Source organism: Gorilla gorilla, chromosome 1 (genome assembly GCF_029281585.2).
Source record: "Gorilla gorilla gorilla isolate KB3781 chromosome 1, NHGRI_mGorGor1-v2.1_pri, whole genome shotgun sequence".
Lineage (NCBI taxonomy): Eukaryota > Metazoa > Chordata > Mammalia > Primates > Hominidae > Gorilla > Gorilla gorilla.
The window spans coordinates 182,775,543-182,802,957 of NC_073224.2; the positions used below are offsets into that span (position 1 = coordinate 182,775,543).

Here is a 27,415-nt window from a genome sequence, read left to right on the forward strand (position 1 = left end):
AGAATCACTGTTGTACCCATTTTGCAGATAAGGAAATGGAGGTATAGACAGGTTAAGTAACTTGGCTAAGGCTATATCACTAATAACTGCTGGATCCAGGATTTGAGCCAGAGTCTGGCTTAAGTGACCACATTCTTATGCTACGCTGTGGTGTTTCTGATTCTAATGGAATTTGTTTGTGAAAACTCATTAATTACCTAATTAGTTAAAAGTGGAAATTTGGAAATATTTCTAAAAACCAATAGAAAAAGTTGATTGGTGCTTTAAAAAATACATATGCATGGCTCAAGCCTACAATCCCAGCACTTTGAGAGGCCGACGCAGGCAGATCACGAGGTCAGGAGATGGAGACCATCCTGGCTAACATGGTGAAACCCCGTCTCTACTAAAAGTACAAAAAATTAGCCGGGCATAGTGGCGGGTGCCTGCAGTCCCAGCTACTCGGGAGGCTGAGGCAGGAGAATGGCGTGAACCCGGGAGGTGGAGCTTGTAGTGAGCCCAGATCCTGCCACTGCACTCCAGCCTGGGTGACAGAGCGAGACTCTGTCTCAAAAAAAAAAAAAAAAAAAAAAAAAAATATGCTATGGATGAATCTGGAAGGCATTACGTAAGTGAAATAAGCCAGGCAGAAAAAGACCAGTACTGTATGATTCCACTGATATGTGGGATCTAAAGAAGTCAAACTCATAGAGGCAGAGAGCAGAGTGGTGGTTACCAGGGACTGGGTGGGGTGGGTGGTGGAGAGGGTTGGGGAGATGTTGGTCAAGGGCACAGAATTTCAGTTAGACAGGAGGAAGAAGTTCAGGACATCCTTTTACAACATGGTGACTATAGTTAATAACACTGTGTTCTTGGAAATTGCTAAGAGTAGAGTTTAAGTGTTCTTGCCACACACACAAAAAGATAAATACATGAGGTAATGCGTATGTTGTTTAGCTTGATTTAGCCATTCCACAATGTATACATATTTCAAAACATCATGTTGTACACTGTAAATATATATAACTTTGATCTGTCAATTAAAATGAATTTTTAAAAATTAAAAAAGAAATGTTCTAGAATTAGATTGCAATGATGGTTGTACAACCTTATGAGTATACTAAGAAACGCTGAATTGTACACTTTAAAATGATAAATTTCATATGTGATTTAAAACCTCAATTTAAAAAAATACACATGATAATGAAATTCTGTGATTTTTATCAAGGCAGGGCTGACCTGCCCACCTGCATGTCATCGATGTTGCTGTGCCTCTTGCTGGAAGAGGATAGGAAGGTACTCAGTGAAAGGCTGCCATGGTGCAGGTAGAGAACACAGAAGGGAGATTGCAGTACTATAATAAGAAAGAAAAATGGCCAAATCAGAGTAAGGATGTTGCTGATGGTGATGGTGATGGTTATGGTAACAGCAGTTCACCCTTGATTGAACCCTTACAGTGCTCCTTTCACTGTTCTCAATGCTTTCCTTGTGTTAACTCAATTAATCCACTTTCATGGATGAGTAACCTGAGGCCTAGGAAGGTTGAGTCATTTACCCAAAGGCATACATCTAGTAAGTGGAAGGGCTGGGATTTGTATAGATGCAGTGCTCATATTTTAGCCCCAACACTCTTTTTTTTTTTTTTTCCACTTTTGAGATGGAGTCTCACTTGCTCTGTCACCCAGGCTGGAGTGTAGTGCTGCTCTCTCAGCTCACTGCAGCCTCTACCTTGTGGATTCAAGTGATTCTCCTGACTCAGCCTCCCAAGTACCTGGGACTACAGGCGCTCACCACAATGCGTGGCTGTTTTTTGTATTTTTAGTAGAGACACAGTTTTACCATGTTGGCAAGGCTAGTCTCAAACTCCTGACCTCAAGTGATCTGCCTGCCTTGGCTTCCCAAAGTGCTGGGATTAAGGTGTGAGCTATCGTGCCCAGCCTTAGCCACACTACTCTTAACCACTGTGCTGCTGGTGTGACCCTAAGAGCAGCGATTATATTTGTGGTGTTAGCTCGTGCCATGCTGCTGTTATTACGGTATGGCCCTCTGTTCAATTTCACATCCATCCTATTCTTATCTTTCTCAACCCTGGGAGATGAGTAGGGGTAGGTATTATCATCTACATACTGTGATTAGGATTTTGGGACTCAGTGACCCAGGAAGAGTGAGTCACTACCCCATGAGGATCAAAAGTCTGTCTCCCTACTCCGTACCAGTCAGTGGTCCAGGCACCGTGGTATATGATAAGCTTTTCCAGGTGTGCTCCAACGTTTTGTTCAAGATGGAAAATTAATTTTCTACCCTGAGGCACCGCTGTTTTTGGAGGTGTCTGTGGCACAGAACTTTGAGTACAGCCCATTGAAGGATGAGTTGTAGAACACTGTTAAACTTTCTATTTGCAAGGAGGGAAAGGGGAGGGGGGATATAGTTGAGCCATCAACAGAGGAGGAGAACATGGTCTTGGAGCTTTGCTTTGACAGAATCTAAGAGGCCATAGTCATGGTGGTCCTCAAGAAATGAGACAGTGGTAAAGGGAAGGCTGGTGATCAGCAAGACCCAATATAGACTCTTTGGGTGTAATTATTGCTGATTTGTTTTGAGTGGTTAAGTCCATTGAAATATCCCCTACAAATTCTACCCTCTAAAAATGTGTCACATGCACCCTACTGTGAGGCCTCTCAGGTGTGGGCATCTCCATATCTCAGAGGAAGAAACTTTGGCCAGGAGGATAATAACTTGACAAAATACAAATCACAAAGTAGAGAAGCCAGGATGAAGTCCCTAATGAAGAACACCTATTTGCAAGTTCCTTTCTCATTAGCTTGTATTTACCATCACTCATGATTCACAGTACTTTTTATTGTTATGTCAGCAAACAACTCACCAGATATATACGTGTGCACCATTTCACTTTATGTTGTCATGAATCCTGTGAGGCAGTATAGCTGACATTAATAGCTGGGTTTTTCAGGTAAAGAGACTAAAATTCAGGTAAGTTATGGGACTTTACCTCTGGCAAATAAGTGCTTATCTATGGACTTGAAATCTCATCTTTAGATCAGAAGTCCTTTGTACCAAAACCACTTGTAAGTCTGAAGTATTCCTAAATCTGCACTTTAGAGGATTAAATCATTGGAGCCCCTCGGTCAACAGTGTAGCTTATCACCTGTCGAGAACCCCAGCAGAGTCCAACTCTGAGTGCATGGAGTTGCCTCTTGGTACTGCCTTTGGGATGATCTCTGAGTGGTGGTGGTGGTGCAGGGGATGCTGCATTCCTCTGTGCATTTCATCTTAGATGCATTTGATATGGGCAATAAAGACGTGTGGAAGTGGTTGACTTGTGCATACTGGGGAAAGGTGGGAATAGGCATTTTCCTGAAGACAGAATAGACTCTGGAGACAGCAGATCTTCCTGATATTCACCTGAACAGGCTGGAGCTTTGTCTTGAGAAGAAGGGTGGTCTTAAAGTCTTGAAAACCTGGATTCTGATCCTGGCTCTATCTCTCCCCGGCTATGTTCATCATGACCAGGTCACTTCACCTTCTGGACCTCAGTTTCCTCATATACAGAATAGGGTTTATAAAGACTGCTTTCACGTTTATTAGGAGGATTGAATGAGACCACCTTTATAAGGTGCCAACACTTGGAATATGTTGGTTACAGCTGATGCTGGCTTCTTCCCTACTTGCCTTTCCTGTGAACTCTCTTTTCTAAGGCAGTGCTCTCAAAGTATGGTCCCCAGACCAGCAGAACAGCCTTACGTGGAAACTGATTAGAAACTCAAATTCTGAAGTCCCCACCCCACACCTACTGAATAAAGAACTCTGGGTGTGGGGTTCAGCAATCTCTTCCTTAACAAGCCCTCCAGGTGATTCTAATGCACACTCAAGTTTGAGAACCACTACTCTAAAGTAATCTCCCTTTGGGCCCTGCTCTTGTTCCCAGATATTGAGCTGGGACAAACATTGATTTGAACACTGTGCCTCAGGTGCCCAGCACTGCCCCATAACACCAAATTCTGTTCAGTCCTAGCATCAGCTGCTGTACACTCTCAGGTATTCTGCAGGAGCTCTTGGGCCATGACAGACCCTTATGGTTGTTTTCTGTTGTGATTTTTTCCCCCCTTCCCTTTGCAGTTGTCTGCCAACAAATTTTGGCTTCTCAGAGCTGGCCATGTACCCGAGTTTGGGGCAAGCCTGCCTGTCTTTTTAATGGATGCTCCTGTTTACCTCCTTGGAAGGCCTGTGACCATCCATCCTGTCCTCTCTCCAGATGGTTGGTCCATAGGCCTAACCATCACCACTAACAATGTGCTGGCAACTTTGTATCTCTAGGCTTGACATTGTGACCTGCCTGCCTTTTTACTGTCAGAGATGACAGGGGGCTCAGGAAAGCAGGTGGTAAGGGCTTGGGATAATCTATTAGGGTTAGTGATTCCTGCAAAACCATTTGCTCCAGACAAGAAATTTCCTACAAATAACTGTCTGTCTCAGCAAGCCAGGGTCTGTTATCCACTAATTATTTTTGGATTAGGGAGGGCTAACACGACTTGGTCTTGGAAGGTCAGAATAATTTAAGTAGATAACTAGGTTGCTACCTTCCCTGGGGGAAAGAAGGATCTCTAAGACCAAGGTTTCAGCAACTTTGATTGAAAGGAAACCATGTACTTCGGTTTCTCTGATAAATGTTGATAAAAGACTACATTGATACGATTTTCCAAATGTCAGCTATTATATCTTGCGGTTAAACCACTTGGATGGAGCTCCTGTAACATCAGCCGTTAAGTTATTATGGTGGAAAATCAGATTGCAAGGGGTAGGAAAAGAGGAAAGAAGAGGAAAGAGAAGGAGGTTATTTTGATCACGGAGACAAGAGGTAGCAAGGGTGTTGACTAAGGCAATGTCAAGTGGAGTCCAACAGGCCTGAATTGGAATTTCTACTCCCCACCCTTACCCCTCCTCCAAGCTTTGAGACCTTAGGCAAATGACTGAACTTTTTTTTTGAGATTCTGTTGCTGATTTCTCAACTGAGGGAAAATAACTCTGCCTATGGCATCATTATAAAGATTAAGTGAGAAAATTTTTTAAGATGATCTATTTTAGTAACGTGCCTGGTACACAGTAAAAATGCAACAAATTTTAGCTCTAACTATTGGAGTAGTATAGGGAGTTAATGTGGAAAGCATAGCAAAGAATCAAGTCAGGACCAAGACCCAGGTTTCTTTCTCAAGTCACTGATTAATGGAACAATTTTTGGTAACGAAAAAAACAAAATGGGAGAAAACCTCAAGACCAGAAAGTGGCAAAGAGAAGCAGTGTAGATAATGCTGGGAAAGCATTGGGACTTTGACTATTTTTCTGAAGATCACAGATACATACACCATATCATCTTTGATGACAGTAACAGATAAATGAGATGTGAGAATATCCCAGTGACAGCTCTTGTTTTCTCTGGGTCATTTTGAAACACTCTGCAATTAGCTAAGAGCCAAATTCTGGTCTTGCTTATTTTCATTAGGTCTCACTTTATTTTCTCAGAATACTTTATTCCTCCCATTGTGCCATTTAATTTTTTTTCCTGACTTTTTCTGTCGATTACACACACTGATCCACTATCACATGTCATGATGACTCAAGATGAAAATTTCCAATTCCAAGTAGAAATAGTCAATTCTTTAAAGTGGATAGGTGATCTAAATTAATTGTGAGGTGAGTTATCAATGGGACAACTTGCCTGGAGAAGCCTCAGCACTCTAATCAGGCACGGTGCAGGGGTATCCTTCAGAAAGGCCTTGGTAGAAACTGTTTCATTAATCAGTGACTCGAGAAAGAAACCTGGGCCCTTGTCCTAGACTTTATTCTTTGCTATGCCTGCCACATTAACTCACTACACTACTTCAGTAAGTTAGAGCTAGCATTTGTTGCATCTTTCCTATGTTCCAGGCACTTTACTAGTACCTGCCTGCATGAGCAGCGGGGAGGGGATTGCTGCAACCAAAGAGGACCTCTCTCTCCTTGTGGGGTGTCTGTCTGTCTCTCTTCCTCCTCTCCTCCCTCCTTGCGGGGTCTCTCTCTCCTTGTGGGTCTTTGTGGGGGATCTCTCTTTTTGTGGGAGTCTCTCTCTCTCTCTCTTTCAGTGATTCAATCAGCGCTGAGACAAACTGGGATTAGCTGAATGGTTGAGAACTTCTTACCTGCATACAAAATACTTTGAGTAGAATCCCAGCTTCACGATTTATGACACAAGTCGTTGTTGGCAAGTTTCTTAACCTCTTTTTAGCCCTAGTTTGAAAGTGTAGATAAGAACATTTATATAAAAGTGTCATGTATTTTCAAATTCTTACCTTGGAAACGTCAAAGAACAAGATAGCAAATGCACGAGGACTTTGTCAGCCCCAAGGGAAGTGCAGTGTCAGAGCAGTAGCCACCTGCCCCAGATTTTTAGGCAGTTCTGTATTCATTTACCTATTCCAGGAGCCCACAGCACATTTACATCTTTGGTATATACACTTTCCAGAATCATATGCAAATTGCTGTGTAGACTGTGGTACTTTATAGTAAGATACTGTGCTTTTTTATACTGTACCTTGTTACATAGATGATGTGAGGAGATTTATAAAGATGTCTACATAATAAGGAATGTTATTAGATAACTCAGATGGAAGCAAGGAAATAGGTAATAGAAGAAATCATGCAATAAGATCCTATTGGTTGTTTGGTGTGAGTTACAGATTTGGATCCGAGCTTCCTAGTGGTCAAAGGAAAAAAAGACAACAACACATTTTTAAGATTCAAGGTGTTTATAAAAAACAAATTGGCCTAGGGAATCACAGAAGGTATGTACTTCATTTGAAGTATGTGTGTGTTTTAGAATTTTATGTTGAATATGAAGTTTTAATACTACTTTAAAAAGCAGAAACTTTACCTCCTGGTATCTTTTAGATCCCATCTTTTTGGGGGAACAATAACCATAAAAAATTGACAGTCCAGTCAATTGACAAAATAGAAATGACAAAAATTGACAAAATAGAAATGAATTAGCCTGGAGCTGAGCTTCTAGGAATTTTCAAGACCTCCCCAGTTGCCAGTCTGTTATTCAGTTACAAAGCATAATTATTCCTTAAGAAATTGACACAGAATAGTTAATTTCCCAGCAAAGCATCCTAACACTCCAGGCAAGCCATCACTTGGAATACAAAGTGTCTTATTCTGCTAATGAAACTTTGCTAATTATAAAATTCTTGAAGTGGGTACTGGAAGAAAAATGTTTTGCACACTTTACAAATAATATGCCTCTGTGGGGTAAATGCTGACGCGTGCATTTCAGGTTTTGGCTTATTTGGATATTCATAAGGGTCCCTCTTTGCTGATTATGTCAGCACAACCTCTTTATTGAATTATGGATTAGGTATTTAATCAAGGCCTGTGCCTTATTATTAGCCATGTAACATTCCATTGTTTCAATGGAAAATGGAACATGTAAAACCTGATTCACATGAAGATCCATTGGCCCACTAATAAATAATGTTGTATAGCACACTTTGCTTTTTATATCCCTATAATCCTTATCTGCCGGAGAAGTGAGAATAAATAAGCACACCTCACACTGATCGATTGGGGACAGTGCTTGTGTCAAAGTGGTGGAGAGCTGGACACAACATGTGGGTTTTTGTGCGTTGGTTTTTCCCATATTAATCCTGGACTTGAGAGCTGGGGCTGTTTTTGGAGAAACACGGATATATATTGGAGAGAATTTACATTCTAATGTAATTGGTCAGTAAAGAGGTTTGATTTAGTTAGTAATTCTAACCACTTGGTTATACCCTAAACTTACATAGAACACGTAATAAACCATTACATGGGCCCAACCTGCAGGGACATTGATTCACCTGGTCTGAGTGGTCCCAGGTGGTATTAATATGCAGGCAAGACGGAGGATCCCTAATCTCTGCTCTCAGGAAACCAAACAGTTAATGGACAGTGATTTCGTGGCTGTGAGCTGTGAGTCCCAACTCCACAGAAGGCTTTCTGAGGATAAAAATTGTCCACGGTTCTGCTTCTGGAATCTCGTACTCGGGGAGGGAGTTTGTTCCGGCACTGTGGCACACAGGAAGGGTCTCAACTTGGAGTCTTTGAGATACAGCGTCCTGGTACTTCCTAGCTGTCAGACACTAGAAAACTTACCTCACTCTCTGGAAAAAAAGACCAAAAACTAAAAACCAGAAACATTATTATGAATTTGGAATTTCTTACTTCGGAGACAGCATTGTTAGTTCAGTGTCTGAGTACCACCTTCCACCTGTGCTAGTACTGCTGAGTGTTAGGTGCTACCAAGAGAATGTCCCTTTTTACTTCTCAAGGCTGTTTGAAGATTTAACGGGGATTATTTCCTAAAGGGCCCTCTATGCGTGAGGTTGCCTGTGAGGTTTGTCCCCATTCTTGTGTCTTTGTTGCCTAGGATTCCTGCCTCTCTTTTTCTCCCTCCTTCTAACTCTTGAACATCTTGCATTGTCTCTCAGACTCTGTCCCCTAAATGCTCCCTTCTCTTTGCCCAGGTATTCAAGCCAGAAGCATGTACACTTAACAATCTGCAAATTCTGTCCTCCTCTATTCTTTGCCACTATTACCAACTTGTTGTAACTGGTCTTCAGGCCTCCAGACTTTCTGTTACCTGGTGGCATCATAAGTTCCAGGAGAGAGAATGCCCAGGGTACTATGGAATAACAAAGGAAGTTCCTAACATGGTAGGGGTAGGAGTGGTGATGGGAGTGTGCAGAATTGCAGAAGACTTCCCTGAAGAAATGCCATCTCAGGGAGTTAGCCTGGCACAGAGAGGGGGAAGCATGTTTGGAGCAGGGGAGCAGGATGATCAAAGACCCAGGGGTGATCAAGAGGTTGGTGGTCTCAAGAAGATCAGAATGGCAGGATCCTGGGGTGGGTTGCAATGCCAGGACAATCTCAGGGTGAGAGTCAGTGAGTTTGCGAATGTTGTGATCCCTGTTTGTTCATCTCTGTGCCATGGATGCCAGCGGGGTCCATGTGCTCAGTTATATTTGTTGGATCGCTACACTCCTGGAGTTCAGTGGGTGAGAGCATAACTGGTTGAGTTGGGGAGAAGCCATCCTTGACTAGGCAGTGTTTGAAATGGATCATGAAAAAGCGTCTATGGGACTTTTATGGGCACAGGAGTGAGTGTGTATCTCTGTGTGTGTGTTGCTGTGTGGTGCCAGGCACTGAAAGCACACCCAGGAGCACAGGGTTTGTGGAGTACATGATCCAGGTGTGATTTGGTGGGACTGGAGCATAAACCATGTATGAGAGAGGAAGGCTTCAGAATAGGTGGGGAGAAATGGAAATGTCATCACCGTGTAGAATCAGCTGGCCTAGCACTGCTTATTTTTGGTAACCTTGCATTCTTTACTGTGAAATCTGTGATAATGAGGGTTTGCCAGGTTAAGGATTTGTGGCTTTATCCTATGGGAAGCCACAGATAGATTTTTAAACAGAGGGCAGGGTTGGCACGGGAGTAGCATGATCAGGTATGCACTTCAAGATGATGTGCCAGCTGCAGAGGGGAGAAGAATGAATCTGAGAAGGACAAGAATGGATGCAGCATAACCACTAATCTGCTTTCTCTCCCATCTAATTAAAAGAATCCTTTTTCTCCTAAATGTATTATACACTTTGACCTGAATCAGATTATTGTAGTTTGCTCTGGCCTGAAACACCTGTGGTACACAAAGGGCTTTCACCCACATTCTTGTGACTTCTTGGATTGGAGGGTACTAGCTTCTTTAGTACCAAGACCCTCCTGTTAACAGGGTGCCTGGATGTGGGGCAGCAGGATTTCTGTGACTCCCTTTACCTCTATTCATATAATGGGCTCTTAATTCTTTTTGGAAAAGTCGTGTTGTTGATTTCTTTAATAATGGTAAGAAAAAGTGGAGAGCAGTGGCTTTATAGCTCACCAGTTAGGAAAATTGATCTGTTATTAGCTAAGTCCCCTCCCCAACATCAATCTTGTCTACTGATATCCTCTATATCCTTTTCTGGCTTGAGCTAATGGTGTCTCCTCCAGAAAACTTCCATGATTCTTCCTTTCCCATGCTTGTCTTCATTCACCCAACCCTTGGTTGATCTTTTCTTATATTCTTAATTGTGGTATAGCTGTAATATGATATAGAGTACTGCCTATCTCTCCTGGAAATTGTGAGTCCTCTGAGGAGAGGAAGTTTTGACCTCATTTTAAAAATTACTTTCCCATATAGTGGAGTGCTTGGTGCATAGGTTTATTGTTCCAGATGAGCTAATGTGTAACTGGCAAGTTATTAGGAACAACCATAGTTTGAAAATATCATCTTGGGATTCCTGCATCCAGTTTCCTCATGGACATCTCCATCAGAATGTGACACGGGACAAAGATCAACATGCCCAGGAATGGACTCATCAACCCTCCTACCCTCTTTCAAATCACCTCCTTCCCTCTCTGTTTCATAGCCCAGGACATGGAACCACGTGCATTTTCTCAACCCATAATCGTGGCAACTGTTGCTTCTTCCCTCATTCATTGCACACAATATTGCTTCTCTGCTTTCATTGTCTCTGTATTTCTCCAGTGTTCCTCCCTCTCCATCTCTACAGGGTTTTGTGTCAGTGTAACTGTCTTTACCTCCAGTAGTATCTAAGCCTTTCTCTGCCTTGTGATATGGTCTCCACCCTGAGGTCTGAAAGACTTTTCTAAAATCCAGACCCATTCACGTCACCCTTGTGTTTAGAATGCTCGGCAGTTCCCCGTCAGTTTCAGGCTCTCCATAATCAGGCCCCTCACTCCCTCTTCATTCTCTTCTGTTTGTATTCTAAAATTTCACATTTTATCATCTCAGGTTAAATACCCCCAGTGCTGTCCAAAAGGACTTTCTGTGATGATGGGAATGTTCTATCATCTACGACAGAACTTCTATGTATCAGTGCTATCCAGTGTGGCAGCCACCAGCCATGCGTGCCTATTGAGCAGTTAAAATGAGGCTGGTGTGACTGAACAATCAATTTAAAATTTTTAGTTAATTTTAGTTAATTTAAAATTAAATAGCCATATGTACTAGTGTCTCACATATTAGACAGCACAGTCCTGGACTCTGGATATACTATTCTATCCTCTACCTCTGTACCTGGGCTCAAGGTTCTCTCTCTGAAATGCTCATTTCTGCATTCTTTCCCAAGATAATTTCAACTGGTCCTATAAGAATCATCTCAGCTGTCCCCCTGCCTCCAGAACACCTTTCCTTACCCCGAGACTGGCCTGTGCTCACCTCCACTGTGTAACTAATATACGTTTTATAGTTACATTATACTATCTCTTAACACTGTCTTTTCACTGCTAGTGCCCCCATTAGAAATTGAGGTTCTCTAGGGTAGGAGATAGGTCTTTCCTCCTGGTATCCCAAGAATACAGCACAGTTCCTGCCTAGTGTGTAAACAGTAAGGGGCCTTGTGATACAACGTAGAGTGCACAGGCAGTTGTGGGCTCTAGCCCCCTATCTGCTAGTTTCCAATTCTGCAGCTTCAGCCAGATCCACCTGACTGGGCCTCAATATTTTTACCTGCACATGGAGTATTATAATTCCTTTAATGTTCAAGAGATTTATTATGAGCATTACTGATAACATACAAGTACCTGGGACACTAGTAATTGATAGCTGCTATTGTTGGGGGTTCCATAAATGTTTGAGCCTCTATTACTACAATTCCTCAAGTACTTGAGTGCCTGTCAGTGTGTTGAATACTTGACTTGCAGCTGGACACGGTGGCTCACACCTGTAATCCCAACACTTTGGGAGGCCAAGGCGGGCAGATCACAAGGTCAGGAGATCAAGACTATCCTGGCTAACACGGTGAAACCCCGTCTCTATTAAAAATACAAAAAATTAGCTGGACGTGGTGGCATGCACCTGTAGTCCCAGCTACTCGGGAGGCTGAGGCAGGAGAATCGCTTGAACCCAGGAGGCAGAGGTTGCAGTGAGCCGAGATGGCACCACTGCACTGCAGCCTGGGTGACAGAGCGAGACTCCATCTCAAAACAAAACAAAACAAACAAAACAAAAAACTTGACTTGCAATGTAACATTTACTTTTTATGACAACCCTAATAAGGCATATCTCCATTTGATATTTAAAGTTATACTCCACAGCTAGGAAGGGGCTTAGCTGGGATTCAAATTCACATTTGCCTGTCTTCAAAGCCCTTGCCAGACTTCCTTATTCCTGCTTGCATACACATTTGTACTTAATTTTAGGCAGCAATGCACATATTCAATTAATAAAGCAAATCATAAGGGGAAATAATTTTAACACAGCCAGCAGAATTTCCTTGAGCTAGTTGATTTGGGAGATTGCATATTGCATTCCTTGTACAGTATTTCCATTCCCTGTTTGCAGTTTTTAGGTAAAGAGATAAGGAAACATTTAATCCATTCCTTCAATTAGGTTGTGTAATAGATTGTCGTGGGCATTTTCAAGATAAGTGTTCAATGATAGTGTTGTGAAGTGCATTGATCAGCTGCTTCTCAGAAGTCTCATTGATTATCAGATCTGTGTAAAGCAGACAGGCTGCTAGAATCCTACCTTTGGAGGACTTAAATTTCAGTTTTGAAGGCAACTCATAGGATCATCAAGTCCAAGGCCTCACTGTCCTCATTTTTACAGCAAGCCTTTCTTCTGTAGAGACTCTACTGAAACCTGGATTGTGGGACATTTTATTTACACCACTGGATTCCTTTCCCTACAGCTGCTATTTGTTTTCTGAACATCACTTCTTTTCCCTTCCACTTTTATCAAGCGTCTACTACATGCATAGCACTGGGTTACATGCTCTGGAAAGACAGTGGTCACTGAGATAGGGTCAGACATTTGGCATTTGAATAGCGGACAGAGATAAAGATGCCCACACACGTGATGGTAGCTATTAGCTGTAGTGAGTAGCATTTGCTACACATCAGGAGCCTTACATATAGATTTATGTGGGCAAGTAGGTTTGGGCATCACCACTATGGGAAAAGAATGCACCAAGTGCTATGACCATGCCAATGAAAGAGCAAAAGAAAGGTTACTTCTTCTACAGGAGACTGGGGTAGAGGAGACAGGAGGTGTTAAGAGGAGTTGGCATTTGAACTGAGTATTAAAATATGACCCTTAGTGAGCCATGCAGAGAGTAGGGCCAGCTTTTGTTTTTCCATGGGAGTAAATCTGGGTCATTACGGAAGGTTGTGGGTACTCAGGAGAAGTGTGTGTGTGTGTTTGTTGTGGGGGGGAGTCCTTTTATTTGCATTTCAGTGGAAGTGTATCTAGGAAGCTAAGTAACATGTTTTGTCATTGTTATCTAGGACCAAAGCTAGTAGAAGACTATCTTAGGCCAGATGATTTCAGAGGCCCCTTAAAATTACTTCAGAAAATCTTTACCTCCCTATCCGCAAGTCTTGAAACCTCTCCATCAGAGCTCTGCTTTTTTAGTTTGAAGTCTTTGCTTTCAGCAGAAAAGCAAAAAGTCCTGGGTTGCTGACACATGAAAACATTAAACATTAACAATGTGATGAGTGCAGCCATTTTAACTTTTAGAGCATATACTCCTAGGGATGTAACAGAATTGGGAGGTGGTGTGATTTGAAAACTGTTACTAGCCAAAACAGTCTGCATTAAAACTATTGGAGAAAACCAAGTTAGAAGGTCTTTGGCTGGGGGAAAGGGGAAGGTGCAGTTTAGGGGTCACAGGGCAGACTCAGTGAGGATCCCCCCTTCTCCTTTTCTGTGTCCTCTCACCTAAGGCTGGCCTTACCATTTCCAAAGCAAGTTTGCAAACAAAGTTGTTCTTGGATTCTGTAGAAAAGCAGGAGTGAAGATTTACAGCTTGGTAGGAGGATTCACACTTGAGCCAGGGTGCAAACAGTGTGTGTTAACAAAGGGGGCTCTTGCAGGGTAGCCTTTATTTTTCTTTCCTTTTTTTCCTCCCGGAAAAACTAGGACAAAAAGAACATAGAAAAGGAAGACTAATTCCAAACACCAGAACTAGTTTGTGAAAATTGGCGTGCTATTGTAATCCTCTGGTTCACAGGTTAATATCCTAAGGATTGATGTCCACCATCTGTTCCAATGCTACTCTTGTTTAAATAGTACTTTTCCTTATGACATGTAAAGCAATTTCAATTCAATAGCTAATCATTGTCTCAGGTGCACAAACGTGTTTCTAGTATGTATTTTTTTAAAAAAAGAATTTCACCGTTTCCCCAATGGCTTTCAAACCAGGTAGGATGGAGCATTCTAGGTGATTTATTTTGATGATTTCAGTAATAAAACCCAAGGGAAAAATTGGTTCATAGTGAATACAGCCACTTTTCAATAAATGCAGCTAAAGGCCCAAGAATGAATCTGAAATGGAGACGAGATCTGCCATTCAAATCAGGGACAGATATACAATGTGCATCTGACATAAATTCTCATTGGGTTGTGTTAAGAATATGGTCTGGCAGGGAATGAAAATTAAATTGACTTCTCACCTATTGTTTCCCTCCCTGAGCTCTGCTCCTCTAGAAGTCATTAATGGCTGCAGGTACAAAGGATTGGATGTAGCCCTTTGGGGTTTCCCCAGTCACGGAGATGTTTAGCAGATCGCTGCTTTAGGCGTTGATCCACCATTCACCTCGCTGCTGTGCCAGAATCTCATTTAAATACAAGCAGTGGGGGCCTCTTTGAGCACCACTGCCTGGAAGAGCAGCCCTACATCATTAAATAGGGTGTGTAGACCTCTTTCCTAATCCGCCCCAAACCCCATGTGCCCATTTGCTGCATGAGTCTGAATATTGAATTTCAAGATTTCTAAATGAGGTTGAAGGTCTGTTTGACATCTGCTGATGACTCTCATGTTGAATTTCCTCAAGTAGTGGGTTCCCTGAGAGTCTCCTTCCCAAATAAATACATTTTACTTCTCCTATATGAAAAGCAACCTAAGTGAGTCCATTGCTTTTAGTTAAAACCTTTAAAATATGGTATTTTGCATATCATTTTCACCTATCTTTTATTCTCCAGGAGGTGGCGATGGGGGTGGGAATTGCTATCCTTTTTTAAAAAGCACCTAATAGCTACCACACACTATCTTAGGTGCATTATATATGTGATTGTATATTTTTTCATTTATTTTATAATACAGATAGAAGAATAGGAAATTGAATAAAACATAAATGGTTAACCTTGGAGTAATTATAAATGAACACAGATAAAACACCTACTGACATCAAGGCATTATAACATAACCAGCAGCCTGGATTTTCCCCATGTCTCTTCCCAATCATAATTACTTCTTCCCCTCTAACAGAAACTCTCCTGTCTTTCATAATACTTCCTTGCTTTTCTCTATAGTTTTATCCATAAATAAATAAATTCATGAATAGTCTCGTTAATCAGATTTCAAGTTTCATGTAAATGCTGGCACAATGCATATTCTATTTTCCTACTTTCCTTTTATACAACTTACATATCTATGAATTATCCACACTGTTCCTTATATTCATAGTTCACTTATTTTTATTGTGATTTAGTAACCATTATATGAATATGCTACAATTTTAAAACTCCATTCTATAACATCTGGGTTTGAAGTTCTATGCTATGACCATTTTTTTTTGCGTATATCTTGGTGTACATAAGCTTGCAATTATGGAGGATGGAATTGCTGGATCAGAGGAAGTATGTATATTTAGCTTTAAGTAGGGTATCTATATTTTCAGCTTTATTATATATTACCAATATTCCCAGAGTGATTATTTCCATTTCTAATCTTACAAACAGTGAGTTAATGTTGGTTCCTACCCTTATCAATACTTGGTACTTTTGAACTTTTATATTGTTTTCGCCCATGGCTATATCTGCCCCTGTAATACTGTTGTAAGGCAAATAGTCATAGCCCCATTTTACAGATGAGAAAACTATATTCTCAGGTTTTTATAAACATGCCATAAAACACACAAAACCTGAAGGGAGGACAAAGGGACAAAGTCAGTAACTGAACAGTCAAGAGACATCAAATACCAAAAGTTTACTTTATGCCTATATTGTGATTTTAGAAGAGTATATATAGACTCTGTGGCATCCAAAGATCTGATATAGCTTATATTTTATTGCTTTGGAGGTGAAGAGCTTTTGGAAAAAGAATTCTAGAAATGGCCTGTACTTTGATCAGATTAGGAAAATAAGGTGAAAAACCAAACCAAAACAAAATAAAAATAAGAATGATGATAATCCTCCACTTACCTTTTATGGAATAGTGATTCTGCCCAGATACTGGACTGAGTAGTTTCCATAACTTATTACTAGTGTGCTTTTCCATGGCTGTGCACTTTAGAGTTCTCGAGTGAAATAAGAGAAAAGGCAAAGACTGCTTTGGTTTGCAGAGTCATGAGAGCTTTTATTATGGCTTCAGTGCCTGGATGTCTACTGCCTAATTCTATGTGGACATTGTAAATATAGGGGAGGAAAAACATCTTTTTTTCCCTCTACCCTCCTAGTTTCTCAGGTTGGAGCCTGGAAAATTAGGCTGACAAAAGACAGATTAACAAGAGAAAAGCAAATACAAGTTTATTAACCTGTTCATCCTGCACAACATGGGAGTGCTCAAAGATGACTGACTCAAAGGGGTGGTTAGAACTTGGGTGTATATAACATCTTAACAAAGAACAATAAAATTTTAGAGTAGTGACAAGATGAGGGAAAAGGACTGATTTTCTAGGGCAGCAAATCACAGAAAGTTAAATATATAGGGAAACTAATAGAAGGTAAGAGCTTGTTGATAAAATCAGCTATGTAGATTCCTTTGGAGTGATCTTAGGGCTAAGTTGTCTTGGTGATGGACTTCTGTCCCTGCTGGTGGGTAGAGGGGAGGACACATTTACAAATTTATGTCCCACTTTTAGGCAAATGTGGGTAGTCTGAGGGCTTTTTTTTTTTTTTTTTTTTTTGTATCTGCTGCTGCTTCTTTTTTTATCTGCTTCTTCCTTTAGCTCAAAATAATCCTTATGCCAAAGTGTTCTTTTTTGGGTGGCATTTTCTGCTATTCTCCATGGACAAAGTTCATATTAGAAAGATAGATAAACCGCTTCCTCATCCTGCCCCTGTGACCTTATTACTTGGAGATGTTTGCCCCCAGAAGGTCTCTTCTCTTCTCCAGGTGAGTTTGCTTGCAAATCTTTGCCCATAACCAGAAGGATCCAGATTTTACTAGACCTTTAGCATTCAATCCCTTCCAATGTTAGTGAAGCAAATCAGCCAAATTGTCCTAGTAATACAGAGTTTACATATCATGTACCAAGAAAAGAGTATAATCGTCTAAAACAAGATTCAGATTATGGTGGAGGGGTTTTCGTTTAATATATGATACAGTTTGGCTGTGTCCCCACCCAAATCTCATCTTGAATTGTAACTCCCACAATTCCCATGTGTCATGGGAGGAACCTGGTGGGAGGTGATTGAATTATGGGGGGCGGGTCTTTCATGAGCTGTTCTCTTGATAGTGAATGAGTCTCATGAGATATGATGGTTTTAAAAACAGGGGTTTCCCTGCACAAGCCATCTTGTTGGCTGCCATGTGAGATGTGCCTTCCACCTTCCATCATGATTGTGAGGCCTCCCCAGTTAGGTGGAACTATAAGTGCAATAAACCTCTTTCAATTGTAAATTGCCCAGTCTTGGGTTTGTCTTTATCAGCAGCATGAAAACAGACTAATACAATATAGAAGGATATTCTATAACATTGGTTAATCCTGAAACTAAAATGTCATAAAAGACCACTGAGGGAAGCTGAGAATACCCCCACCCTAATATACAGCCTCTTGTTTGACCCTTGCAGCAGTCCCATGAAGTACCTCTTATTATGCCACACTATGGATGGTGTAGCTTTGCTTTAGAAAGGGTCAATAACTTAAAATTACACACCTGTAATATAACAAAGTCTGCATTTGAACCCAGGTCTGTCTATGTGGTAATAAACTGCTATGCTATAATGCTTTTAACCAGAGAGAAAAAATCAAACGGGAAAATCCAGTCTACTCAGAATATCAGCCTGGAAGTATTGCCTTTCCTGAAAATGTGGCTTTACTGGGGTTGCCATTTTGATGGGTTTTTAGCAAAGTGCCCAGTACCTGGTACTCTCTGCATTGTCCAATAGCATAAGAATTCTGTTAGCAGATAGCAAGCACCTGAATCATCTGGAATTTGTACCAGAGGACTGTTATCTTTCTGAGAAAGTCTCCAAGTTTGGCCATTGTTATGCTATTTTATAGCCCTATTATTTCAGAGCAGATATGCCATGTAAATGGTTAATATTTTCCTAGTGTTCACCAAGGAGCTACATCCTATAGTTGTAATTTGGATGTAATTTTTTGTGGTTATATAAATACGGCTCTATTTGAAGTGGGTTGAATTAGAAAACTCATGAATAAATTCTTTGACATAATCAGAATTATATGGCAAGGAATTGACCTACTTTGCAGGAAGGTTCCCCCAGAGTTCCTTAGCTGATAGTATGTTAACCCAACAGAGAAATCTTCCTGCTAATAGCACTTATCAGAGAAGATTGGAACCTGTAGTTTGTCAGGTACTCCAAAAAAAAAAAAAAAAAATTTAAAGTCTGAAATAATAAAAAAAAAATCCTGCCTTTCTTTAAATTTTATTTCAACTGGAAATATAAATGTACATCAAGTTATAGATCTTTTTATCACAAGTTAGCATAAGGACTTTTCTTGACTTTGGAATACAGTTTGCTAATTGGAGTGCTGCCTCTTGCTAATGAAGTGTATAAGCATAAAACATACATTCTTTGATTTCCAGTTTTGATTTCTTTAAAGTGGAGTAAGGATTTTAAAACACTTGGAAAGTAACCAAAATGTAGCGTCCTTCTGAGTCCATGTGCTTTGTTGGGGGAGTCATGGAGAGTAGCATTTTGTTTTAACAAGTTGCCCTTTTTAAATTATTTTTAAATATTGAACTTGAACTTCATTTTTCATAGAAATAACTTCCTTTATTTTTGTACTCATGTTTCACTGACTTACAACATACCTAACTAATTATATACTATCCTAACTAGTACAATTATCATAACAAATTTGGGAACAGAAGTGTAAGAGATTCTTAGTAAGCATCTAACATAGGTTTTTGATTGAAACAGAAATCAAGTAGCCTTCCTGGCATTCCTGTTCGGAGTAGAGCCAGCATCAGATAGTGAGAAAGAAGAGCAGGGGTCAATCCAAAGCGTTGGTGAGCCTAACAGACCTTCTCCTGTACTTCACCTACAGAGCTGTTCAGAGGACTCAAGGTAGTAAAGTAAAGCATATAAATAAAGTGACTGGTATTTTAAAAAGTGATGAGTACAAAGCAGGATCTCAGAAAATTATAACTTAATTTGTTCTTGTTTCACCCTGTCAATCCAATCAATACATTATTGTTGGATTGTTATGATTGGTTTAAATCTCTAGTTTTTCTACTAGATTATCAGCCTGCTGGGAATAAAGGGCATATTATAATCATTTTGTTCTCTTTTCTATATTGCTTAGCACCTGGTAGTCCTTCTGAAAATGCATTTAAATTTATTGCAGTCAAGGATTGGCATAACTTCTAGGGGACAGCAGGACAATCCTGGGCCAGGTCTGTATCTGGTATTGGAATGCCCAGAGCAGATATTATGGGATGGTTGTAGAGAGGGTGGGGTAAGTCATGAAATACCAATACAGATAGCAAGTCTGGAAGGCCAGTGATGGAATACTGATAGGAATTGTGGGGCAAGAAGTTCTAAATCAGACCAGTTTTCTCCAGCCCCCACTCTAGGAATTTCCTTCCTTTTGTTTCCTTCTATCCTGTTTCTAGCTAAGATCAGTTTATCAAATTTCATGTAGCTGTTTCCTGCCAGGCAAGAGGATGCTTGCAGAAGTAACCAAGCATAATTCCAATCCAGGGACTTCATAAGGGCAGTGATCATACCTTGTTCATTTTTAATATAAAAGATAAATTAGATATTTAATTGGGAAATCCCATGAAATTTCAGACTTACAAATCAAACAATTAAGAACTCCATAGCCCCCTGCAAGGAATGAAATTATTGTAATTCTTCCTTCTTGGTGAAAAAAAAAATGTACTCTCTAATTGCTGGGAACTCTGTTAATAAGAATCAAATCCTCTTTATCTAAACCATATCTAAAAGGTGAAATGCTATTTGGGCCCTATGCCAAGTAACAAAAGAAAATGGCTTATATGAAATGTTTGAGAGAAAGACCATTTTTGTTTCTCAATTAAGCTTGCCTTAATTTAAGAAAGCTCTCTAGTGCTAGCTGTAGAATGTAAAGGTTGAGTATCCCTTATCTAAAATACTTGGGACTAGTAGTGTTTCAGGTTTCAGATGTTTTTGGGTTTTGGAATATTTGCATATACATAGGAGATATTTTGTGACTGGCACCCAAGTCTAAACATGAAATTTATGTTTCATATAATAACTTACACACATAGCCTGAGGATATTATACCACATTTTTAATAATTTTGTGCATGAAACCAAGTTTTGACTATGTTTTGACTACGACCCATCACATGAGTTCAGATGTGGAATTTTCCACTTGTGATGTCATGTTGGTGCTCAAAGAATTTTGGATTTTGGAGCATTTTGGATTAGGGATGCCCAACCTCCATTTTTCTCCCTCATCTGCTTCTTTCTCTGGCATTTAGAATCTCTTGAACTGGAAGCTGTTGCTGGCTTTAATACCATCCTTACTTGGTATTCACACTGCTTTGGGGGTAAGCAGCTGGTACCCAGGGTGTGGCACCTCTGATCACTATACCTGTGACATACAGTCCTGCTTTTCTGATGCTTGGAGCTTCAGAAGAACCTTTATATTATGAAGGACTAATACTTGGGACCAGTTGTCAGTGGCAACAGGTAGACTAGGCACCCAAGCATTTTACTATGGCCTTGATAGTTCAGGTTAGCAGTATGTAGTGGAAAGGGCATGGACTGGGTGATTAAATACAGGCTGAAATGTTAGCTCCATCCTTGCTGTCTATGCATGCTACAACTTGGATGTTTGACCCCTCCAAATCTCCTGTTGAAAGCTGATCCCCAGTGTTGGAGGTGGGGCCTAATGGGAGATGTTTGGGTCATGGGGCAGTTTCCTTGAGAATGGCTTCATACTGTCCTTGTGGTAACGAGTTCTCATTCCATTAGTTCCCAAGAGAGCTGGTTTTTAAAAAGAGCCTGGCACCTCCCTCTCCTGATCCCTTTCTTTCTCTCTCAATATGTGATCTCTGAACATGCTGGCCCTCCCTCACCTTACACCATGTGTAGAAGCAGCTCAAGGCTCTCACCACAAAACAGATGCTGTCTATGCTTCGGTCTATCTACAGCCTGCAGAACCATGAGCCAAATAAACCTCTTTTCCTTATAAATTATCCAGCCTCAGACATTTCTTCATAGCAATGCAAATAGACTAAGACAATGCCATTTGGCCAAATCATTTCACCTTACTGAGCTTCCACTTCTTTATCACTAAGAAGAGAAACATGGTCTTCTTTCTTATGGAATTGTTTTGTAGATTAAATGAGCTAACATGGATAAAGCACCTGGGGCATGGGTTGCATTGTGCTACCCCCCAGTCCTCATTCATATGTTGAAGTCCTAACTCCCTGTACCTCAGAATGTGACCTTATTTGGAAATAGAACATTGCAAATGTAATCAGTTAAGACGAGGTCATAGTGACTTCACTATGACTGGTGTCCTCATAAATAGGTGAAATTTGGACACACAGATAGACACACAGGGAGAACATCATGAGAACTTCATGTGAAGATAATAGCAGAGATCAGGATAATGTGTCTACAAGCCAGAAGATGCCAAGGTTGCCAGCTACCCATCAGAAGCTAGGGGAGAGGCATGAAACAGTGTCGCTCCCAGTCTTTAGAAGGACCCAACCCTGCCAGCACCTTGATCTTGAACTTCTAGCCTCCAGAACCATGAGACAATACATTTCTGATGTTTTAAGCCACTCAATTCATGGTTCCTTATTACAGCAGCCCTAGCAAACTAATACACACCTGTCACTTAATTTTATTTCTTTACCTTTCTTCCACCACATAACTCCTTCTGGTTTCCTTTAAATATATTCAAATCAGCATGCTGCAGGACATAAACCGTGCAGACATAAACCTAGGTGTACAACACATCCTATTTCTGACCCTCTACGGAGAACACAGAAGAGCTGTCCTGTTTTCCTATGATATGTAATATGTATTTTTTTAATCCTCTGGGTGGTGCCTGCAGTAATCTTCTGTGCACACATCCTGCTGTGGAAGATTTGACAATAATAACTGCCTCATGAGGCCAACCCGAAAAGGAACAGCAGATATAAACATGTCGCCATTCTTGTCATTTTGAAACAACATTATTTAAAGTGTCCCAGATAGTTGGGAAAAGAGGAGCTCTTTTCTTCTAGGCCTCTTGTTTCTCCTCTAGCAGGGAAAGATCTTTGCAGGTGTTGCGGAGACAGCAGGAGTTATCAAGGAGAACAGGTTTCCTGCAAACATCCTCAGTGATTTGCATTGTACTAAGCGAACACAAACCACCTCACTTATTCATATTAATTGAGCAGTTTTAAAATTTAAAGTGGTATTCCTTTGGGGTTTGTGACCAAGGCTGTGCCCTAGTGCTTCACTGGCATCTTCTTGAATTTGGCCTTATTTGATACAGCTTTGCTTTCTGTTGATGTTACATGGAAAAACCTCCACCTGGCTGGACAATAGCACCAGTATTGCTACTGTCAGCAGCTTTATTGTAAAGAAATTCCAACTCTGGGAACTGGCAGCACTGCATCCACTGACTCTGGGGATATTCTTCCAGCCACAGCACAAAATACAGCTTTCTCTTTTCTACCAAGCCGTATTGAACTCTTTGCCTTGATCTAAGGACCTAGGATCTCCACTCCTTCAAGTGTTCTAGGCAGCAGTGAGGGAGCCAGGACCCTGCAGAGCAAGCCACCTGCAGGCTGCAAAATTCCAGCAGAGATTGGATTTTTGAAGTATCAAAAGCCTCACACCTGTGGGTGATCTCCATGCAGATACCAAGAGCAAGAGTAGCCAACCCCTGACCCCTCCAAAACTCACATCTGTATCAGCCTTTCAGGGAAGAGAATGATCCCTTTTGTTTTCCTAGACATTTCAGGAATAAAAAGAACATAAGGTGTGCATAGGGTTGAGAGAGAAAAGGGACAATGGAGCCATATCAGAGAGCACGGACGCTGGACTCAGAGACCTGCATTCCAATCCTGCACCTGCCAAGCTTCTAGCTGGGAAACCTTCTCAAAGCCCCTGCACCTCCCTGAATCTCAGTTTCTTTATTTATAAAGCAGGTTAATAGTAAGTACCTGACAGGTCTGCTACCAGGATTATTTGCAATGTGTATGTGACTATGCCTAGCCCTTGTGTGCCTACCTGTCACCCTCTTTTCTCTCCCTCCATCTCTTATGTGTCACATTTGTTAAACACTTATTATGTGCCAAACACTTTGCAAAGTATGTAATGTTCATTAATCACATATTGCAAGCAGGCAGTGTTAAAGGAAAAAATTATTTAATGATACTTGTAAAGCATGGTAAGGGCTGGGCACGGTGGCTCACACCTGTAATCCCAGCACTTTGGAAGGTCGAGGCAGTTGGGTCACTTGAGGTCAAGAGTTCGAGATCAGCCTGGCAAACATGGTGAAACCTTGTCTCTACCAAAAATGTAAAAAAATTAGCTAGGTGTGGTGGCATGCTCCTGTAATGCCAGCTACTCAGGAGGCTGAAGCAGGAGAATCGCTTGAACCTGGGAGGCGGAGGTTGCAGGGAGCCGAGTTCACACCACTGCACTCCAGCCTGGGTGACAGAGTGAGACTCTGTCTTAAAAAAAAAAAAAAAAAAAGAAAGAAAAAGAAAAAGGCATGGTAAGATGGTAAGGCAGACTTTATTCAGAATCATTATCACAGATATAAGGACAACTGCAGTGGCGTCTTGCAGTTGGGGAGAGAGATTGGGCTCGCCTTTAAATATAGCATGGGCAAGAAGGAATTTATGGCTAAGGAGCAGGGTAGGGGTCAGTTAATAGAAAATTACTAAGAGGAAACATCAGGGGAAAAGGAGACTCTGACTTAACCACCTAAAAGGATTCTTGCTGAAGACAGGCCAGGGAAGCCAGATACCACCTGGGGATGGTGGAGGATAAGGAGCCTGATTAGTTATTGAGGATGATCAGATATTGAGGATTGGGGGTTCTGGCTAAACTGACTTTTGCAGGGTTCTTTTGCTACAATTGGAGTTATGAGGAAGTACACAGAAGGGTCTAAGAGAAGTTTCAGAAGCCTGATGAAAGCATGGCTAAGCAAAGAATCTTTGTCAACAGTATCTTGTTAATGGTTAAAAAGGACATTTCTTGGGGTCAGATAAATTCCTGTTGGCTGTGTAACCTTGGTCAAGTCTCTTTACCTCTTCAAGCCTTGGTTTCCTCATCTCTAAAGTAGAGATAATAATAGTGACTACATTATGGGATCACTGAGAGAAATAAATGAGGTGATGCTTGCAAAATATTTAGCACAAATCCTGGCCCTTGCAAGTGTTCTGTAAATATGAGTAAAGATAATAATAAGAGATTGTTGAAGAGTGGGTTTCTCTATAACTTCCTAAGGGATACATCTACCTGTTAAGGTTGTCAGACAACTCAGTCAGTGACAAGATTTTAGTTGTGTTTAGAAAAAGTTGTTTTGTATGTCAATTTCTATGGTGTAACGTTTGTGTTTCTATTTCAGTTTAATTATTTGTCTTTATTCTATTATTTTTAAATGTTTATTTACTTATTTATTTATTTGAGGCAGGGTCCCACTCTGTTGCCCAGGCTGGAGTGCAGTGGCATGATTATAGCTCACTGCAGCCTCAAACTTCTGTACCTAAGTGATCCTCCTGCCTCAGCCTCCTAAGTAGCTGGGACTATGACACATGCCACCATGCCTTGCTAATTTTTTAAATTTTTTGTAGAGATAGAGTTGTGCTATGTTGCCCAGGCTGGTCTCAAACTCCTGCCCTCAAAAGATCCTCTTGCCTTGGCCTCCCAAAGTGCTGAGATTACAGGTGTAAATCACTTCACCCAGCTGATTTGTCTCTATTTCTTAAGAAACTGTTCAATATGAACTAAAGAGAAAGGGGCATTTGGTAAAGCCTGAGAATTGATAGATTGTGAAAGAGAGATCAAGGGAAAAATTGCATTTGGGGAGGAACTACATTTATTACTTAAGGGTGAACTGGGAGGCAAGACAACCAAAAAATCTCAAGACCAGGGAATGAGAAGGTGACAGGTACAGAGGTGACCTGGCAGACAGGATAAGGGGAGCTCTTGTTCTTGACAGAGGAAATGGTACAGAAAAATTCACAGATGTGAAGACATATGGGATGTGCTCTGGGACTTGGGCTTCATTTGGCTGAAGCAAAAAGCATTTGCAGGGGAAAATGGGAGTAAGGATAAAGAAATGAGGTGTCATTCCAATGGGAAAGACTGTGATCTCCAGAAGAGCAGGGAATTTATCTACTGGGTTCACCTCCATCTCTCTGTTGCTTACTAGTAGATGTACAATAACTATGTGATGAAATATTTTAAAAAATTGATCAGAAGTTTTCATTTTATTGGGTTTGAAGGGAAGTGAGAAACCACTGACATTCCATTTTGAATAACGGAATGACGTAAGAATACACTCTCTGAAGAGTAATCTTGTCATTGTCAATCAGATGGATTGGAGGAAGATGGAATTGTAAACAGGTAGACCAGTAGACCATATAATTATCTAGGGGAGATATGAGTGTGGTGACTGTTAGGACATTTTAGAAATATTATCTGCAACTTTTACAATCTCTGCTAGGGGGATTTTAAGGAAAAGAAGAAATCAAAAGTCTCTCCAGTGTTTCTACCCTGGACAAAGTGTAGACTGCCTGTGACCTTCATTCACTGGACAAATGTTACCTACATTATGCTGGGTATTTTGCTGGACACTGGAGATTTAACAATGCTAAGAATTACAACAGGTATACCAGACCGGCAAGTCACTGCACAATTTGCTGAGTGCTGTGGCTAATGTTGCCACAAATGAGTTATTAGATTACTGTGACTACACTTTAACTTGGTAGGGTAAGGCTACACAGGGGAGGTGGCAGTGGAACTGAGCCTTGAGTGGGAAAAACTGGTTTGGGTAAAGGAGAAATTGGTAATCTCAGTTCTGGACAGATTAAATCTGGCTGTTGTAAAACATTCAGATGTGAGCATTAGAAGGCAGATTAAACGGTGGATGTAGAGCTCAGGAAAGGAGCTGGAGGTAAATATGTGGACTTGGACAGCATCTGAGAGAGTGTGAGATTGTCAAGTGAGGAAAGACCCTGGACACACCACAAGAGAATGCTCCATTAAGGATCTAGAAGAAACAGTGTGCAAAGGATGAGTCAGGAAAGAGGGAGAACCAAGATAGTCATAGAAGCATACAAGGGGTGACTCTTCTAAGAAGGAGGGGGCAGTAAAGTGTCCAGTTGCATGCAGAGACTAAAGAGTGAAAAGGAAGAAAGAACTATTGGAGTAAATAATTCCTTGATGACTTTACCTTCCTGAGAGCATATCCCATGTCATCAACCCTCCATAGTGGTCTTGCTGTGGCTGTCTCGTTTGTAATGATTATGGAACCAGATTATTTAATTTGTAGACTATCAAGGTGCCTTGATATTTTTCACTTCTTATTGATAACTTTTCCTAAAAGAGTGGGTGAGAGACTTATATTCCCAGCCTCAATTTCCCTCACTTCAACCAGAGTGAATTTCTCTGTAATGCAGTTATGACTATGTAATAATGTAATGTTCCTGAACAAAGACATACTTAATATGAATGGAGAAATCTGAGCTGGCACTCAAATTTCTCCAAAATCTGAGCCTGAACTGCCCAGGTGGTGGAGCATGGTGGAGAGACTATGAACTTTGGAGTCAGACAGGCACATTTGAAAGCAGCTCCCCTTCTTCCTGGCTGTCTGACTTGGACAACTCATGCCTCTCTTTGAGTTTCTTTTCTGCTCATGGGCACTATTCCTGACTTATGATGGGTGCCCAATAATGTGGCATAGTCACTACTGTGCAGAGTTAGATGTAAGGTCTTTTACAACAGCTTTTCTGGCCTTGAATTTGCCTTTAACCCTAGTTGGGAATGGTCCTCTCATCTCCTCACACTCAGATAAATTGTGCGTATTATTTGAGACCTGACTTCAATACCACCTCTCCCTCAAAACTTTCTCAGACAACCCTGGTTCAAAGTCATCTTTTCTTTCTCCAAACCCCTATGATACTGCCCAGTATAATATATGTGCTAGT

General features: G+C 40.9%; 1 protein-coding gene across 17 annotated transcripts in view; it reads left to right on the forward strand.

Moving 5' to 3' along the window:
- DAB1 (DAB adaptor protein 1) overlaps positions 1-27,415 on the forward strand; it is a 1,249,170-nt gene that overhangs the window by 1,047,482 nt on the left and 174,273 nt on the right. The gene's annotated exons all lie outside the window — the stretch shown is intronic.